At 40.4% G+C, this 21,425-nt stretch overlaps 1 long non-coding RNA gene across 1 annotated transcript; it reads left to right on the forward strand.

Annotated features, from left to right (window-relative positions):
• The first annotated feature begins 7,234 nt into the window (after positions 1-7,234).
• Positions 7,235-10,080, forward strand: LOC112846871 (uncharacterized). Its single transcript, XR_003220057.1, has 3 exons — positions 7,235-7,315; positions 8,428-8,510; positions 9,797-10,080. It is a non-coding gene; the product is annotated as an uncharacterized LOC112846871 (long non-coding RNA).
• The last annotated feature ends 11,345 nt before the right edge of the window (positions 10,081-21,425 follow it).

Consider the following 21,425-nt stretch of genomic DNA (forward strand, 5'->3'; position numbering starts at 1 on the left):
GAGGAGAAATAACACTGGCACAGGGGTGGGGGTGGAAGTGAAAGAGCGGGAAGAAGACAGAGAGAGAAGAAAATAGGTTGTCCACAGTGCTTTTCCTGGCTGTATTTCAGTGATATGTTTCAGTGTTATATGTGCATCTATGTGAATGGGCTGTGGTACACGTTATCCAAAGTAGTTTCAAATAGATGTGCGAGCTCTCAGTTATGTACATAAGGAGTGACACAAATGAAAAGAGAGAGAGAGAAGTTCACTCTCCAACACTGGGATCATTGGTCCTTCCACAGGTCAATCTACACTCTTTGATACATAGTTCAAACAGTGTTAAGTAGTAAAATGATCATTTCAGATTCAAAATGGATTTCAGTGTTTAAGCCTATTAAAGGAGTCTGGTTTCTAGTGGAAAAAATTAAAGTTTAAAACATGTATTACATTATTATTAAAGTTTGAAGTGAATATGTGGTTATAGAATATGATCGTGCAAAATAATACAGGTTTGAATGCACTTAAAAATGCAGATTTTGAGTTGATACTTTTCAAACTTTTAAAACTACCTGTTTTTTTGTTTTTGTTTTAATATTGGCTCAGGCTTTCTCATAAACTAGCACATTTAAAAGGTGCAAGAAATGTAGTCAAGCAGTCACCGCAGATGCATACCGAAGCCAGTTTTCCATCACAAATGCTTTTTCAGTTAGATCTGGATGCAAGACTGCAGGTTTGAACAAATAATTTGTGTTTATATAGCCGCACGTCTACTCGTTAGTGTGAATGCACATGCTTGGATCAGGGGGAATGAAGGGTTGAAATGAAGCTAACAGATTGCCTCGTTTGCCTTTTTGAACTGCCCAGCACGTTTGGAGAACAGGAGGGGAGCAACAAAAGGTGTTAATGGCTTTATGGAGACCCCATGCTGACAGATAGGCCATTATCTTCCTGATTCACTGCAGAATGGATAATAGCTTTGATCAGTAGCCCTCTTTATCTCTAGGGCCAAAGACCTAAATGCTAGGTTAACGTACCACTTCAGCCATAAAAAGCCTTACAGTAAATATTGTCAGTATATAAATAAGACAATTGCCTATGTTTTCATACGATACATCCTGCAAGTGTATATTAACGTGCCTGTTGTGCTGTTAGCCAATTAGAAGCCCTTCTTTATAAAATATTAGAAAGTCACAATGTTCCAGAATAAAACTAAATATGTTGATGTGGGACTTTTCTTCGATATACAAATCATTTAGAGGAATAATACTGTTTATTCTTGTGTGTGCACTGTTACGGAATGACATGAAAATGTTATTTATATAGGAAATTTTACTACATGTAAATTTAATGTGATTTGTATTAAACGACAAAAATAGAACAAAAGGGTTAAACATGAAAAAGAAAGTCACTATATACATTAATCTTAGCATGATAAAATGTGGAGCCACTCCAAGAATGAACATACACAGTAATCACTTCTCATTTGTCCTTTTTTAATTATTATTTTTATTACAGAAGCATTTTTATTGTGTGGTGTTCATATATATATATATATATAGTTTGTGTGTGTGTGTGTGTGTGTGTGTGTGTGCCTACATGTGGGAGGGGTAGGGCATGGTTGTAAACTTATCAGCTGGTGATGACTTTCCACACAGCTCTAAGACAACTTAAGCCCTCTCTAATTACAGCACATCTGTTGCAGCAGAAAGGTATTCTTGTCATGTGGTTTAACAAATACTTTCGCATTCAGAGGAGTACAAACCTAATGAGCCTCACAGCCCAGGGCAACTCACGTCTCCCCACTAAGATCAAAAAAACCTAACCTCCATGCAACAGGCACACATGCACAGACACACACACTTATGTAAAGAAAACACACAGCCACAGAGGAACACTGATACATGCACACTTTAAAAGACAATACACATTCACAGACACACTGTCATCCTGCAAACACACAAACACATACAAACACAAGAACAACCTGTTTTTCAAAAAAGCGACAAGAACAAATGATTCAAATAAAAAAGAGCCAAACTAAGAGTGGGTATGTGTTTACACTCTCTGACAACATTCTGAAGGAGTTATCAAGGTGGGAATCAAACAACCCGTCTGCTCTAATTATTACCTGCCCTAAATAAAGAGAAGTTGTCTTTGGAACCTGGGGGATGAATTATGTTGAAGAAAATAACATCAAGAAGCGGATGAAGAATACACCCACAAGGATATCTGGCAGTCAGTGTAAATGTGCTAAGGTTGGGCTATAATAACCCAGTAAGCTGGCTGTAATGATTGTTGGGGAGACAGGGGATAAAGTGCTTTTCTCAGACTGTTTCAGTCACTCACAACAGGTGCTATGGCACAGGCTGCTGTCCCTTTTGACCAATCACGCTGCCTCTATGAATGGGGAGTGGAGGTAGTTATGCCTGAATCACATCATTGGATGGAAAGCTATGTGGGAAACGGCAAATTTCAAAATGTCAGTCAGGAGCACATCTGCACATAAGCCTAATATAAGATAATGAGACATCATTGCCACTAAGACAACATGGCACATATACAAAAAGAAACTGAGATCAGCTTGTCCCCAGAAGCTTGAAACCAGTGCCTTTTATCAAACAAATTGTCTAAAAAAGCCTCTAATTGTTTTCCCTGCAATGTTTATCTTATGGCTTTAGTCAATCGCTGCTGCTGGATCTTTGGAGTTGAGCATGACATGGGTTTAGCATGTGGTTCTCTGCAATGCTGAGGCTTAACTCTGGCTTGTGGTTTCTGACTGTCAACCTCCTTGGCTTAGTCTCCATTTTCCAGAGACATTCTAAATTATGAGGTATATTGCAAAAAAAAAAAGAAAAGACGACATAGACACCATCTCTCTAACACATGCACAATCTCCTGCAGTCACACAATCATGCACAGGCAGGCACACACCCTTGCCCATAAGCACACACGTTTCCTGTCTGTATCCGCCTTAACACCATGTGTCTTCCATGCGACTAGTCTTCCTCCTCCTACAGCCAATTGCAGCACTAATATGCTGCACCCCCTAAAGATACAATATACGCTTATTGGCAAGTCACTCTATTAGTGACAAAAGGTCACACTGTGAAAATATTAAACTTATGAAGCACCCGCACTCTCTTCGCACCCAAATATGCGGAGAAAGCACAAAAAAGGTGTTGTGTCCTCTGTGTATGATTATATCTTCTTCCTTCATCCTTCGAGCTGTGACCCAAGGGCCACTATTTTATTGGTCTCAGATGCTGGCTGCCTCACAAAGTACAAAAGAGCCCGTTATTCCAGAGCAATATTAAAGCTGGCCTTCGCATGCAGCATTATCCACATGACACGCACATACTTAGGCACACACATATGCATAATATGTACACAGAAAACTACTGTATATGTTGTGTCCCTGTATCCTGTCAGAGGTTGTGGACGGGCTGAAAGAAAACTGCTGTGTCCACCTTCTGTGTTCAAAACCATCATACTTGCCATGAAAGAGTGCTTTCAGTCTAATCAGCTATCTCTTTGAATACACGGAGGCATAAAAAATAGTGACATGTTGAATTTATTAGCCAAGCATCAATGGGCGGGTGAGGACTTTGGCTAAGATACAAGAGCACTGATCCTTGCAGTGTGTAAACTGTGTGTAGATCTGCATATCTGTGTGTATGTATACACCGTAGTACATGTGTGTTTGTGCCTGCATGCGTGACGCCATAACATACAGGCATGTGTGGGTAAGTGTTGTATATACAGTATGTTAGTTTATGTGATGCTTTTCCCTCAAGCTCAAACGTGAGTCTGTGTGTGTGCGTGTTTGTGGAGTTACAGCTATCAAATACTTTTAAAAGCTTGATTTCCCCAGGGAAATGACAGAGGTCATCTCATCGGCAAGGGATGAAAACAACATTTGCATCCGATTGGTCACACCCACGACATTAAAGTTTTAGCCAGACAAAAACATGTCAAAGAAATTTACATCGCTGTGCTGACAGCCCTACAGACTCATGGACACAGCCCATTGCCACTTCCAATTATTAAGGCTACTTTTATTGTGTGTGAACTCCACATTCCCCATTACCAATAAAAACATAACAGGGAGGAGATATTTTTTCTTTGTCACACACATTATCATCTTCTCCATCCGTTGAGCATGTATCAAGCTGCCAATCAGAATTAGGGAGTAGGCTAGCAGACGTGAGATGATTCGCCTGGCTCAGCCCCCATGCATGGATTTAAATAATAAAAGAGAGATTTCTCTCAAGGCCCTGAGCGCAGTGCCAATAAGAGAGCAGGGAAAATGGGAAAATGGCCGTGTGCAATGAGAAATAACTGCAAATTGAGGGTATAATGAACACGTTTAATATTTCATTTCTCTGGATGGAAATATCTATACTGGGTAGCTTTTTTACTTTTGCTCGCCATTTGGTGGAATTAGGCTCTTTTTTTGGCCTCAGATTCCATAAAAGAATTTCAACCAGCTGCTGAGACCGACAGAATAAAGTAAGCGAGAAATAGAATGCCTGGCAGAATAAGGACAGTAATCACTGACAATTACACAACTCACATTTGCTTGATAGCAAGTGGCCCTTAATACAACAGATTAAGGGTTCACATTAGTGCTGGACTAAGGGAGGCCAATGCTCCCTCCTCTATCTATTTTATATTAAAAGATATTTTCTATTCTGCACAGTAGCATCACCGTACTCATATACTAGCATATGTAGCACATCTTAAACGCTAACTCCCTACCCAAAAATATATGTGTTTTTATACTTTAACAGTTCAGCCAGTGATTGACACATCTATTTTCTAAATACTAAATATCATCATATTTTTCATATATTTTTAATATTACATATTCCCCTTACAGTATTCTAACCAGGGAACGTCTGAATATTTTATCAATCAACTAGAATAGCAACAACTCAAAGTCATGTAAGGATGTGATGGGTTCCATGTGTGTTTTAACTGATGTGTTCAAATCAACTTTTGTCTGCATTTTATTGAGCAAAAATGAAATGAAATTCTTTATTTTACCATTACAAGAATGTAGGCTCTCTTTTTTATTTCTTATAAGCCCAAATGGACTACTTGTTTATTTTAAAAGATTCAAGTACAGTGGCTTTTCCATATGCTAAAAGTCAGAATAAATGGCCACAAATATGTGTCCTAAGTGAAAACAGGTTGGGCTGGATTGTTTATCTTGCCTTTAGTTCACTTTCTATTTTGACTGGGATACTTTGACTACAGCCAGGACTTTCAAGTGAGGCAGGCAGTCCACATTATGCATTAAGGATAAATGGGACTGAAAATGCCACTAAATAAATTGCAGGAATCATTTTTGTCTTTTTTGGTGTGTGAACTGAATTGTTGTAGCAATTTAAAGATATCTATATAGATTGTTTTGTTTACTTAAATTGCTCAAAAGGTTTTGATTACTTGCTAAGAGCACAGCTGGATATGCTTTGGTAGTATGACACATGTTTATTTAATAAATATTTAGTTTAATTTTCTATTAGGACGATAACGCTAAACACACATATCTTGGGCTTTAAAAATCTGGAAATTCAAAACTCTCCCATCTACTTTTTGAACCTTCCCATGCATTGCTACTTTAAACCCATGCTAATAAAGCCATCAGAATGGAGGTACTAGCAACATTAATTGCCTTACATGAATAATAATTATGATGATGGTAATGATCATGTCTGTCTGTTGTGAGCAAGCATGGATTAGCATTGGTATTAAGGTATTCCGTTCATTAGACTTCCTGAATAGATGCATTAGGCCTTATGTTTTTGCTATAAATCAGCTTCAAAGGAGAGCTCTCAGACTGTATTTGGTGGAATGAGGTCAAGATGCAAACCATTAATTCAACAGCTTCCAACACACAAACTAGAACAGAGAGACCAGTGGGCCCAAGCAGTTAAAAATTCATTTTGGCTTGTCCTGAATTTGTGTACTGGTGATTACTGACTTTCCCCTTTTTATGGTTTACTTTTAATCTTATAGGCATGAATTATTCATGTCAGCATTTCAAATATTAAAAGTGTTTATTAATTACATTTATCATCTGGAAAAACAAGAGGCAAAAACAAAACTGCAAACTAACCCAAATCTCATGCTCAAGACAGTCTCAAGAGAAGACAATAGACTTTATACAGTACATTTCATTTACAGTTGTTATGCAAGCATTTATATGTTGAAAATGGCGAAATTCAAACCGTGCCCTTTAATTTGCAACCGATTTAGCATAATAGTTGTTGTTAGAAATGCAACAAGACAGAATTACATGGGAAACTTGAGAGACTTCTTGCCTGGTGAGTTTGTGCCATACAACTTCCTTGTGTTTCCAGAGCTATGATTGGGATATATGATCTCTCTCTTTGCACAAAAACAGCTAAGGGGTAGAGATGTATTTTGTTTTCCATCATGATCCAGGTTGGGGAGGAGTCAGATGTCAGCACATCCCTAAACTATGGAGATCTAGAGCAGAGACTCAGCGTAATCTCGTGCTAGGGTTAGTTAGTTAGCAGGCTGTCATCAATGGTGTTTCAGTTGTTTGGAGATTGCTTGTGTGAGGTAGACTCACCTCCACCTCCGAGGCTCCCTCTCCTGTTGTGTCTCTCTGTGATCTTGCAGTCATGTATGTGATTGGATTTTGGCTTAACAAAAACCTGAAATTACACACCTATTGTGTTTCAGCTAAGCCCGCTTTCACAGCAACGGGGGCATGCTCTGCACGGCTCTCTTGGCTGCCGACTTCTGGGATCCCGCCCCTTGTCCCTTGCAGGTTGTTGAAGGAAAAGGATAACAGGATTAGGTCAGGGTTTCTGGGAAGCATCGATTGCCATATTCAGCTGGCTGGTGTGAAATAGAAGGTGTGACATGGGTCACTAGCTATGAGGTGAAATAGACTCGACCTTTAACCTGTATGATGGCACCTTCGTACTGCCAGAGTGCAAGGTGACAGAACTTGGGAGATGGCATAAGAGCTACTCACCATCCTCGAAAATACACTCATGGACCCTGACACTGTACCATCTGTGACGCTACCCCCAGTCCCCTCAGGCTATGCTTATGCTCATCACAGAGATGCTGATAACACAGGGTGTGACTAACATGCCATACAAATCTCCACATCCCAGGCACAGAGAGAAACAGGGAGAGGGGGACACACTGCACGCACACACAATCGCACTTACACATAAACTACATACACTATCATAGCCAGTCGGCAGGAGGCAGGTTACTCTTAGTTCTCAGGGGCGTGTGGATCCAGCTCTTGTGATGAGTGGGTGGACCCAGACAGCATAATGACAGGGTAAGGACTATGTATGTCAAGTTATATGTAATTAAATTTGAAACTGACAGTACAATCAAACAAAAGTGAAGTAGGGTGAAAGGTGATTGGGAGGAGCCGAGGGTGCTACATTTGAATCCTTTTAGAGAATCGTATTTGTAACGGGACTTACCCAAGCACCCTTGTAGTTCATTACACTGTGAGCATTGCAGCTTTACATTACTAATAAAGATTCATTGATTTGGACACAGACATGCAGGATACATAGTTTGAACAAAAGTCCCTTTTGCTTACATAGTTTTAGTGCTATTCAGTAGAAACATGGAGAGTGAAAAAAGTTCTGTTTAACTGTGAAGAAAAAGTTTTTATATGTTTTTTTAAATTTTATTTTCTAACTTATTCTGCTGGAACAGTGAAGCAGAACTTTTTTTGTCTCAGTAGTTTCAAATGTGTGTTTGGGATTTACGACCAAACTGATTTTTTTTAAATCATGAAAATAATTTGATAAGAAATCCCATACTTTGAAAGCGGCATCATGAGGACACAAGTTTGAGCAAAGTTCAATATTTTAAAATAATTTGAAGAAAAAAAACTTCTCTGGTTCCAGTTTCAACCAAAAAACTCCGTTCATTGAGCTTAACTTGGAGTATATGGGTACTGTTTATAACTTTCCTAATAGGTATTGCTGCAGCACTATTTAGTGATCGAAAAAGAAATCTCACTAAAGGAAAGCCCTCAGGGTGATCAGAGAGGTCACTCAGAGTCTTTGTACTTTGTACTGTTTTCTACGAGTGCTTGAATTAACTTCAGAGAACTTTTGTTATGGATGGAGAAAGAAAGTGTATCAATCAGAGCCTTTACACATCCATACTGTCCTTTCTTCATATTTACCTGCCCATTTTAAGAAAATGAAGGTGAAATTGTGCTCAGGAACTGACCCTTTCACACTTTGTGGGTGTGCTGGTGTCTGTACCATCCCATTACATACAAGATTTTTTTGTGCCTAACATCCTTGCTCACTAAACTGTCTGTACACTACACTGCAGTGACCTCCTACCTTTAAAGCACACACATGCTCACACAAACACACATTTACATGCATTGGCCTCCTGGTTGTGTTTCCTCTTTCTCAGCTTCATAGCAGTTCCTCATTATGAAGACACAATGGGAAGCAGCGTCTGCCTGGACCAATAGCACTAAGCATAAATAATGCAAGGTCAGTGTCTCTCCTTTCTCCCTTTTTCCCCAGGGGAAGGGTGGGATCTAAAGCTTTGACACACCAGCAGGTCCCTTTCAGCCCATTATAGGCTCTATGTCCTCTCAACTTCCTGTCTTCCTTCTCTCATCTCTCCTCTCTGTTGATCTCATTTCTGTCCATCTTCCTCTCCTTTATTCTGTTTCACTTGCCACAGTTTGTCTTTCTACTGCTCACTTCTTCCGTTACGTTTACTTTCATTTTCCTTATTATATGAGTCCTTGTCCTCTCTTCTCCTGCATTCTTCTGTCTTTTTCTTGCTCACCTTCCCATCTTTCCTCCCATTCTTTGTATCTCACTCCTTCCCATATTCCCATTGTCCTCTCATGCCTTGTCATCATGCACTTCTTCATCTTTACTGCTTCTCATAATCCACTGCTGCCTTTTCACCCTCCAGTTCTTAGCATCATACATTCTCTCTTCACTTTCTCTTTCTTTTTTCTTCCATCCACTGTTCCCTAACTCCATGTGCTTCTCTCTTTTGATTACACTTTCCTCTTCTTGTTTTTAGAGAAGTACATCTTGGAAAGAGGAGGGGAGGGAAGAGAGAAGAAGAGTGGTGGGGGTTAAAACAAGGCTCCCTAGAGCCAGAGGGACAGCTTATCCTTATCAGGCTTCAACCTGCTTATTAGATCCTCCAGGACACGCCACACTCTTCACTTAGACAACACCACCTACCCCCTCCTCAATCTCTCTATCCACTCTATTCTTTCTTGCTCCCTCCATCTAAGGTTTTAATACTGCATCTCACAGCAGCACTGCGGGAGAGGGAAGTTTAGTCATGATAGGAAATGAAAATGGGTCCTTGGCCTGGAACAGTGCTGTCACATTGTTTGTGTATTGTTTATGAAATCAAAGTTGTGAAGAGAAAATGTGAAACACTCTAATTGCAGCTATTATCATACCGATCCATTTGTGTTATATCAGTACCAACAGTATTACAGGTTTTTGTCTTTCATTTCATTTTACTATCTGCCTTGTAATTTGTGGAATCTGTGTGTTTACAAGGTGGAAGAAGATATAGGAATGGAGGGGAAAGAATGACAGAAAATCAATGCATGATTTCCAATTTTTTGGAAAATTGTGATGATTTTTGGTAACTCTAAAGATTATAGTATGCAGTGTAAAGTGTGAAGTTAAACTTTTTATGTGCATTTGTACTCGCTGGATAAGTTTACAATCAAATTTGGATTACTTACTCTGTATGTTACAGGCTATCGTCTTTTTTTCCTTTTCCCCCACCACAGGTCAAAGAAACCCAGGCCAGGAAGCCCCATCCTACCCCTTTACCATCTGCCATGCCACAGGAGCTGCCAGGATCTCCCCCCCACAGAGCCTGCAAGCAGCAGCCTTGCTGAAACCCCCACTCAGCCCACATGAGCACCTAGCGCCCAGTGTCAGGGAGAAGCAGCCTGTCAAAGCAGATCTATGTTCAATAGCGGCAAGTACTGGAAAGCAGGATAATGCATGTATCTCTATACTGTATACTGTATGTACCCCCTGTTTGTGGGCATGTTAACAAATAAATACAGACTTCCTCCATAAGTAGACAGATCTGATTTGTCCAAGCTCATCAAGTAAATAATGGGGGTCAGATTTACTCTAATGTGAAAGCCAAGGAAGGGGACTGCTTATCTGAATATTTCCATGGATCTATGTAATCCAGCGGCAGGATAAGATGAGAGGCACATGGTAAGTGTTTCTCAAAGTGTAGGCCACAGGCAGCCCTCCTCCTTCCTTCCCTCAAACCCACCGGGACTTGGTGAATGCCAGACCTCCATGTGGAGTCTTAAGATAGACCCACTCAGGCAGCAACAGCACACGGTATCATATCTCTAAGATCCTTACCAAAGACAAGGCCCCAATAAAGCCCCCTCACGGTGATTTACACTCACCGTTCAACCAATGTAGAGGTGCCTGACAGTAGACATACACTTGCACACCATCTGATTAGTCATCATCCATCATATCCTGACGAGGGGGACTCCCTCTGAAAATAAATGTATATTTAGGAGCCCCGCTGTGAGGAAAGAGAGGAGGTGGGGGGGTATTGTATCTTGTTACGACACACACTCCAAAAGGCTAAAATTAATGGCTCTTAGGCCGTCACTGGAGTGACACCCAAGCCCTCAGAGAGCTATCAGCGAGCAGCAGCAGCAAATTCCACAGCTCACTGCCACATCCACACCAATTCTCACTACCACGCTGAAGTCGTCTAAACAGCTGTCACTCATGACAAGGCATGATGGAAGGCAGGGGTATCCACCCATGCTAATATGTGATAACAAAATGGTAGCATGTTTATGTATGTATGTATTATTATTATGTATATGCCTGGTATATATAAATATAAATACTGTATATAGAGAGAGATATCTATATTTATCGATAGATAGATAGATAGATAGATAGATAGATAGATAGATAGATAGATAGATAGATAGATAGATAGATAGATAGATAGATATACTCCCACACTACATTACATACTCATGCTCATCCCCCTGTAGGTGCAATAGATTCACACCATCAGATAGTGTTAAATGAGGGACTAATGAGAGCTGACAAGAGACAGACCAATTAAACCTCATCAATTCCTGCCTCCCCTCTCTGAGGTGCCAGCAAACACACCAATCAACAACTTGATCAGTCAGGGGGTGACACTACAACAAAATGGCCACACCAAATCACAGAGTGGCAGATTTCTAACCCTTTGGTGGCGATTAATGAACCACGTAAGTCTTTGCTGGCTGTGTAACTATGGGTTCAGAAACTGGAAAGCTTAGGAATCCTATAAAAGATTATATGGTTTTATTTTTGTTTTTTCGTTTTTTGGGGGGTGGGGAGTCTCTTAAATGTTGAAATTTAAGGTAGTATATATATATATATATATATATATATTAGATACACACATATATAAAACCACTGCTTATAGTGCTTTGTACACCAGACTGTGTTTGATGTTCTCATTCATTCCTCATTCCTGACAAGTTTGCCTCCAAAGAACAATAAATTTGGATCTTGTGATCACAGCATATGGGTTCTAGCTGTCACAGCTTTGACCACAAAAGTAAGCATCCGATACATCCACTGCCCCTTGAGGTGGATCAGGCATATTTCTGCTCCTCTACTGGAAATCAATGACCACCAAATTATTTATGGAAAATATACACTGTGTTGACTTACTGTTGCTGTAGATCCTATAGATTTATACTGAATTGTACCACACAAATCATGCATAGATGGCATATGCAAAGTGATAGGTGACTCTGAGGCATGGCAGATATGGATTAAAGTCTGTGTGTGGCTCGGGGCATATATAAAAATGCAACTTCCAAACTTAAATCCCTCTCCAAAGTCTAAATGAGTAAACAGCTGAGGCAAAATCTATTACAGTAGCCACTTGTTTTCCACAAAGTCTTATGGATGCTGCACCTCCTGAAAAATGTATCTTCCTCTGTTGACCTACTTAAGCCAGTGTTGATATATGCATTGATTGTGTCTGCTGTGGCTGTCACAACAGAGGATAATAATAACCCAGGATGAAATAGAGCAATCAAAGCACTATGTACAGTATCCCAGTTGTTCTGACTTGAACACTTAAGATGAATATCCGTTTCGCCTATGTGTTGGCAAAGTTTAAATCAGGTCACGGAAAACTTACTTAATTTACAGATGGCTCAATTAAAACGCAAAGTCAAGTCACTTTTCTTTATATAGCAGGAGTTGACCTAAAGTGCTTTCCTTTCAAGGTAAGTGGATTAATATTCCAAGTATAAAAAATATAAATACAAAACATACAGTCCATTGTTGTTTACATACAGATAAACAACAGAAATGACATTACAAGCTTTAATCTATAAGGTCAGAACCTTTTGTGACAAGGGTTGAGACAGAGTGGAGGAAGGACCAGAGGGCAAAGTGCCCTGTACGAACTGATTTATAACAGTCAAGGCTGAAGGTGCACATGCCCTGTTTCCTCAACTTATGTTTTATCACAATAGAATTTAGAACTAAACTAATCATGTTTTCACATAATTAACACCACTGTTAAATGACTACTCCCGTAACCTGCTTGCCACAGAGCCTCACAGGCCCTTAGACCACCACAGACGACCAAACTCTCCCTGAATAGGGTACAGGATGCAGGAGGAACCTTTGCACAGCTACTAATGCAACTGTTAACTTACTGGCTCTCACATATTTGACAGTCTCTTCACACAGCAAAAAATGCGAAAAGCCCAGAAAGCCCTCGATGGCCTTTGCAAGGGTGTTACATTGTCAAAACAGAGTTTCAGTCTCTACACAATTATCATTTCCAAATTCCCACAGTCAAGATGGAAGGGAAACTGTGAAAACAAAACAATTACCCTTCGCACAGTGGGAAATCTATGTGACTAGCACGTGGACATGTTTGTTTAAACCTGCCTGGAAAATCAGAGTTTATACAGAAGGCTCAGGTTGCAAAGCAGAATTATGCCACACTTAGGCATAATTTTCCTAATCTACAGTGAATTGTAAATAGAAATAAAACCATCCGTTTAAAACTTTCATAACTTAGTGTTACTATCAGGCTCTACAGCAGGGGGGCAGTTGCCTCCCTTGCACCCCTGTAGATCCACCCCTGCCATGCACTAACACTTACAAATTCAATTATTTAAAAAAAAAAATAAGTTAAATGAAATAGCAATGATTAAATGCAGCTTGCTGTGATATTGCAAGCATATTTCATTTACTGTTGTTCAGTAATGTTTCTTGAAATTCTGACTGGCAGGCTTGATATTCTTAAATGAGAATAATGAAGCCCTTTGGGCCATAGCAAACCATTACAATACAAAAAAAAAAATCCTGTTATAAAAATAGAAAGGGAACAAGTGTTGTCATTAAGTGAATTATGAGTGTAAAGATCACTGGTTGAATCCGTGACTACACAAACAGGATGTGTCAAGGAGGACACATGGGGGTGTTCCAGGATGGGGGTCTTCCCCCTCACAGCTTCTGCAGGCAGATTTATCATCTCGAGGTTAAGGGTGGGCCACCGACAGAGGTGGGGGAGCTTCAGTATGGGAGGGGGACAGCAGGTTAGTGTTTGTTTTACAGTAGTTTCTATTTTCGTTTAAAAAGCAACATTGTTTGCAGGTTTCTTACCAAGGGACAAAAGTCCATAAAGGTTTGAAGAAAGTGCTGCAGCCACATGCCTGAGGAGCAATTTGATCCTAAGGGTTTAACCACTGTAACTTTTATTACTGTAAATACTCTCTGTTTGCTTCTGTCCTGTCTCACACAGTCTCTGGCTGCTTTAATGTGTGACCTGTGTTTGAGTAACCCCTGCAGTACACTTAAGCCCCATTTGTACATACCCAGCATAAATATAAAAGGGAACAAAATGTTTTGCCATAAAGTAAGTACATACTTGTAGACAGACAGGCATAAATATGGTGTCAAGTAAAGGTTACAAAAGCAAAAGTCTTGTATCAACAATGTTCCATTTGTCCCATTGCTACCCTAAATAGCCATTTGTATATAAAGTATCTACACAGAACAAAGACAAAAAATAATATGCGTGTTTAATCCCTTCTACACTTACATACAGAAAATAGAAATGTTTGCAAATATATTCATGCAACTAGGCAGAATATAAAAGACGTTCATTAACTCAAGCGTTAGTATAACAGAAGCTTTTGGAAGTTTATTTATGGAGTCTGTTTGATAGTAGGAGATGTACATACAGACAGTCAGACAGACAGGGCTGTGTGGGGGAGATCAGTGAGGTAGAAAGCCCTGATTGATAAATTCCCTATCTGGCTATTTACGATCTGGCTGCAGAAGAGGCAGGCTTCGCCAGACAGAAAAGCAATTAATCTGCAAACGAGCTGGGGAACAGCCGGCCTGAGCATTGGAGCCTCCTACCAGCGTCGCTCTGGAGGGGAGATAAGGCTGCAGACGGCTATTTATTGTACATTTTAATTAAGTGCTTGTTAACGCTAGTTATCTTAACAGTCACAAAATTACCGTTGTAATGCATTTAGTTTGAGGAAAAATGGAGAGGGCTGGAGCACTTTATGAAAGCTGGCACAGCTTGCCTTCATTTGAAATCACAGGATAAATTCAGAGGAGGCGGATGCCACAATGATCTAAGCTCAGGCACTAATGGTTATTTAATATGGCCATCAGCGGTCCCAAGTCCCCAGCATACGGCACTCGCACAATAGCCTCCAAACCCTCTTTAACACTTATTTGAGATGACAGGAAAAATGAAACCGTTTGTGCTTTCAATGGAAAAGCAATCATTGGTACATTATACTCCGCTTGCCCTATCATGCTAATGCCGGGTAAAAATGTCACCAAATGTATTTAAAGGCCTGATGGAGTGTTGCCGTTTGATTCCTGCTGCCTGCCTGATTAATAAAAACCTTCAATTTGTATGTAAATGCAACCTGGGGTTCATATCATCTGCACACCTGCACCTGGAGAAAAATAATAAACTCAAGTTTAATGTGGCAATTATGAGAGTTTATGGGGATTGTGGGGAACAGGGTGGCAGAGGAGAGGCTGGCTTGATGAGGGGGCTCTCAGAAGGGGAGTGGGCCGACCCAGACCAGCCCGCTACAGGAATGACCTGATGCACAAATATAACCTCAGCTCACACAGCTACCACAAATGCATGTCTGCACAAAACAGGCTGGTAACAGGGATTAAGGAAGTTCATGGATGTTTTGCTTAAAACAGTTAGTTGGTTGCATTCTTACTAGCTACTCTGTGACGGACTCTTCAGATTTTAATTGTTAATTGTAGTCATAGAAGAGAATATATCGTGTGCATTTATTGTATTACAGAAGAGAACCTGACAGTTTTGATATGTTCTGCTGTTCCTCAAAACTTTATGCGCACTTGTGAGTTCTTAACCTTGTGATCTGCCTGTTTCATGAATTGCATAAAACAGGCAGGACTCATGAACTACATGAATTGTGTGAGGAGAATTATCAAATGTTACAGTGCTTAGCATTTAAAAGAAACAAGCTTAGCTCTATTATTCAACATGTGAATGGTATTAACCTTACATCAAACTGGCCTTACCCGTTTTACTCCTTATGACTCATTTGTATATTGTGCATGGTTTCCTTTTACATCATACATTCTCAGCTTTACTTCCTTCAAGAACAAAGTGAGAGTGTACTGACTAAATGTGAGAAGAGTAAAGATTACGGAGCAATGATTAAAGGCAGATACTGTTTAATGAGCTTGCTGGGGTGGCAGCATGCAGCTTTCACCCACACACTGGGACTCTGTCTTTAGAGCTGGCTTCTCCTTCACAGCACAGCACTAACATGCCTCACCTTGCCCACTGTAACCTGTCAGGATGAGCGCTCCTCAAGTACAGAGACAGAGCAGAGGAGAGGACCTGCTGAATAATTTGACAGAAACCTCTCTTTGCTTCAGACAACTCAGCAGAGTTTGGACCAAACACTAAAAGTAGTATGTTCACACAATGATGCAACTATCAGGACAAAAAATCTGATAGCCTGTCAGAAAAAAAAGAGCAAAAAGGAGTTAAAATTATGCTCATTTGTAATGAATATTTATTTACTGCCATCACTATAAATGATTCATAAGTGTTTTGTACAAGTCCAGATTAGGGCCCCAGCTCTTCAGTATCCTCGCTGCTATTGAAGATGTGTGATACAACCACACACAGCACACACTGGAAAGTGACAAAGACCATGAAAGAAAAAAAAGAATGTGAATACAGTGATTTGCAAGAGTATCAAAAACTTCTGTGGTCTGTATTATGTGGGTGAGTAGAGTGGAGCGATACGGTGAAGACGGTGATAATAGTTATCTGCGGAGATGATCTTCTCAGGCATGATAATAGTGCTACAGTAGTGTGACTGTGAATCAGTACCTTGATAGAGCATAAGATGTGAGCCCTTCTCTCTCAACTCAAGGTAAAAAAAAATCCCCACTTGCCTAATGGCTTTAGACAGCAGCCATTCGGCCCTGCTAATCTTCCGTCTCTCTGAAAATAACTTTTTGTGCTGTATGAAGATTGGATTTTACAGATCACAACGGCAAGGCAATGCATTCACTCAGCTGTACTTCTCATGAGAAACGTATCGTGATCTCTAATAATATTCTGTATACGGCTTCAGTCAAGCGCTACCTTTAAATGCGATGCCGTATTAATATTAATATTTATGGACTGTGGAGGAGTGCAAGCCATCTGAGGGGTACGGGCAGAACAAACTTCCATTAATTCCTATGGAGGGGAAAGTCCAAATTAATTCCTTTTCACATTTTAATGCCTTTATGCTAATGCAAGTTCAGATGGAAAGGATGGTGAACCCACAAGAGGAGGAGGGTTAAAGTTGACTTTTACACCTGAGAAATCTCTCTTCACATAGGGAAATGGGCCCGAGATTATATGGCAGTTACCATTTAAAGAATATACTACTACATGTAGTTTCAGGCTTGACTGAAGTTTTTAAAGACTGCAACAGTTCTTTATTGTTTTACGTTACTATGTATTTTTTGTTTGTCAAATTATAAATGTCCACTGGTATTGAAAAAAGCAATCCACCGGACTGTAAAATAAAAATGATTAAAGTTTATTTCCTTTATTTTAGTTACTTTTGTCACCACAGCAGTTATGATAATTGACAGTCCAAGGCCAAGAAATGACACTTTAGCCAGATAATGAAAGCCTCAATAACTGGAGGCAAAGAACAAACCAAAAGTGAACACAGACGAAATGTTAGTAATAACCACTCTAATTAAAACAGTGTGTACTTGCAACTACACCAGCAATGACAGGCAAATATTGAATCTGGCATTCAGTCTGTAATCAGTAATGTTTACAACCAACAGCATTGGCAATCATTTTAGCATTTGCCTTTGTTTTCTCTTTCAGTGAAGTTTGAAAAATCGGGGGTTTGTTGCAAACCCTGATTGATCATCTGACTACGTCCCTTTTTTTGCTTGTCTGGATTTTTTAAGTAACATTGCAGCATTTCCAATGTTATGAATACCAACAAGAATACTATCCAGAACTATGAAAAGAAATTCTGAAATTTCATGCAAAAATATGGATCACCAGAACCCAAATAAATTGAAGGTTTGAGGCAGAAACGAATTTTACATTACATCTGTCCCAGTCTTCATCTGATCAAGAATCCCAGCACATCTAGTCAACTTCATTCTGTCCCACAGGGAATATCTAAGTCTATCCACTCTGGTTTGTCTGGACTGGTTAATGTGGTGCTGAGCTGAGGCAAACACAAATAGATTGCACTGTTAACAATTGTACCCCCTCTCCACCCTACTGTGTTACTACTGTTATCATTACATATTTGCTTGGAGGACAAGCTCCTGCTCCCTCCAGATAGGTCCCTATCAGTACATGTCTATGTTGTGACACCTGGAGGGTAATTGTCATTAATTGCACTCATTTGGTCGGCAGGTCAGAGTAACTGAAGCGCAGGTGTTTGGGACAAAACACGATTATTCCCATCCAAAGAATGCGAGGCTAGGAAAGAATGATTTTGCCATTGTAGATGGGCCTACACGTAATGACTGTCCATTTTTCTATTTTTATTACGCATTAGTGGGTAATTGGGGCTCAAAAAAGTGGGAAAAATGTCATCATTATTCCCTCCTTTCCTCCATTTGCTCCATTCAGAGCATAGAGAGATGGAGCACTCTGTCATTTTAGAACGGGAAACTCTAAAAAGCTAAGCTAACTGCAGCGACTTAACAATCGCTTGAGAGATCACATGAACAGGGGCAACAGTTCCCAGATCACACTGTCTTTAGGATACTAGATTTTATCATGATGATTTCATGTTATAGGTCTTCCTACGTGAGCTTACTTCTCTGGATTGCATGCATGACGTGATGTGTTTACAGTCAATATAATTTCAATACCAGAAATATTTATCACAAATTTTTTCCAGGATTGTAATATGGAAGCTTTGGAATGGCATGCTATAACACCTTCCTTAATTTAACAGACCTCTTAATCAAAAAGGGGGTACCATGATACCCAAGAGGCCCCTAAGTAAAAGACACTGGTGTCTGCAGAATTAATGAGACCCTTATTCATGGTTCAAATGAGTTTAATTGTAAAGTGAAGGCCTTAAAGCACTAGTCCTTTATCTTAAAGCCACCCAGCTGTTTGACTCTGATTACCTTATTATCAGCTCCTGATAGTGTTTTCAAGCACTGTTGTTACAGCTACATCATACTTACATAACATTGTAAAGTCATTATCATACATGGGGTTATTGTCTGTAGACCCAACCATTACACATGAAACAAATAGACTTTCTTACTACTGTCACACTGAAACACACATCATATATTTTCACTTTGTTTAACGTTCTTCTACACTCTGGAATTCATTTTTTTCTCCCCTGCTGTTGCCATTCATCTGCATTTACCCAGAGACTGACATGGGTGTGACACTGACACACTCCTTAGGCTGTGATGTTTTCTTTCTTTATTTTTTCCTTTTTTTTGTTGTTGCTGTTGTTGTTATTGTGACGGAAACAACAAAAGAGCCATTTAAGACTCAAAACTACAACTAAACCTGTCACTGTGAGTGCACGTGTATGTGCGCGCGTGCATCTGTGTGTGTACCCCACATGGGTGGAGTGCAGACACCAGGCGCAAACATCCTCAATCTGTCCTAATAGCACAGCAGTATACAAAGCACAGACTTCAAATATAACAACCAAGCTACATTCCCTCATAAAAACACTGTTTACCATCGCTGTGATAATTTACCCAGTAACATGTGCCCTCCACAAGAGCAAACACTGAGGGATGCCAATGTGAGTGTGTTGGCTGACAAAAATACACAGCAGCAGCTGGGGCCCATGTTTGAAGGCCAGCCCTCCACACTCCATAGCTCAACATGGAGGTACACTGTGACTTCTACACTAAGTTAGTGAGAGGAGGAGATTGAGGGTGGGCCTGAACTTGTGTATGCAGGTGTTGACGACAAATGAGATGGTAATCATCACCTTCAGGCTGGATTTCCATCCACATTTTAATCAGGACAATCGGCGCTGCTTTTTATTTTAAATAAATAGCAGTACTGATTTCTAATAAATATTTCAAGTGAGCATGAATTAAATTAGAATATCTCAGATATTCTCCATAGTGAATACAGATGATGTCGTCTTGTAAAACCAAGGACGGCCAGACCTTTTAAAAATGTAAGGTATTATTTTTTCTAGGTGCACTTAGAAAGAAAGAAACAGTTTCCAAACCAAAATTTATCAAGGAGTTTAGCGCCGTGCCAGAAAGCACCGTGTCTGAGTATGTGTCAGATAGGCCATCAGATATTTGTGTCCAAAATCTGCTGCACATCTCCCTTCTGTCCACCTGAGCTGTGGATACTAATACAGGCGAACCTGAGGCTGGTAGTGCCAGAGCCGCTTGCCAAAGCCTCAGAGAAGACAGATGGCATGCGAAAATCAATAACCCCACACAACATCACCCATTTTGTGAACAAATGAATCTGCTTTGACAGTATGTGTATGAGCGATCGGGTGACCTGCTCTCTTCCCATCTGAACATCCTCCACTCCACTCCCCAAGCGTGCTGTTATTTATGGCAGTTGGGCCCTACACTCCTGTGTGCTTTGATGTTTAATTCAAGGACCCACAACCAGGCAGGGAGGAGAGCGTGGGTGTGTTGGGAACTCACGGGGGCTCAGGAGCTCAGGAACTCTGATTTCCTATAAATATTCCCTGTGCTGCTCACACTGGTTCTGTTTGTGTGACTGCTGAGGAGTTACTCCATGCAGGGTGTAAAGGCACTGAGAGGCTCTCTTTGTGGTTTGATAGTTATACTGACAAGACTGAGGCTGATACCATAAAGTGTTTGATGCATTAAAAGTCTTGTGACATTCTAAGAGATGTTCCTAAAACTCCACTACGGTAAGACAGCTATAGTGCTAAGTGTTGACTATCAAAGCCCATTAGTGTCTGCCCTATCATCAAGGTCTGACATGCTTTCCTGTCAGACCTTTAGTATCCTCCACCTAACTCTCACTACCTCTAACCGCTATATATTTCTGTCCCACCTGTTTTATCCCTCCTTCTCACTCTCTCTTTCTGCGTACCGGACACACTCTGAGATTTATTCTAGCCAAGAGCAGCTCTAGCAACGGGCTGGTGTTAGCAATTTATGGTTTAATAAGACTTACATAAGTCTTGCAGGTGTGCTTTACGTTCCCCACCCGAGCCCATTTGGAGGATTTATGGAAGGCCTTTGGATTGCTGGCTGATTTAGAAGTCCTCTTTCCTGTCTCTGGCCCGTCCAGGCCACTACACGCTACCCGAGACGTCTAGCCTGACCGGCCAAATGTTCATCAGACGGGGGTCTGGCTGGGGACACGTCTGCCAAAGAAACACAGACATCATAGCAAAGCCGTGTCTGGGCTGAGTACAGGTGTGTGATAAAGTGTTCATAAACCTAGGTAATGGTGCACTGGTGTTGGCCACCTTGTTAATGTAAGCACTAAGATACAAATCAGAGTGACATATGGGCTAGACGGAAGGTGTCCCACTGGGTATGCCTATAGCAATGATTTTTAAATCAGAATAGATATCAAAGCCACATTCAATTCTGATACATGTGGCCATTGTTAAGGAGAAGAGAATGGTTTCACTGGCTTGGTTGCCCCCACTAACCTCTACCATTGTAGAGACACACAGGGGCACTTGCAACACTGTGGTGGCACATGAGCTACACACAGGCGCTATAAAAGCACAGAAAACGGGTCCTCAGTGGAAATATTTGTTGCCAAATAAGTGTTATTCTGATGAGGCAGTGCTCAGCTGTTAGGTTTTAATATGCCAGCTAAGAACA

Source organism: Oreochromis niloticus, linkage group LG1 (assembly GCF_001858045.2).
Source record: "Oreochromis niloticus isolate F11D_XX linkage group LG1, O_niloticus_UMD_NMBU, whole genome shotgun sequence".
Taxonomy (NCBI): domain Eukaryota; kingdom Metazoa; phylum Chordata; class Actinopteri; order Cichliformes; family Cichlidae; genus Oreochromis; species Oreochromis niloticus.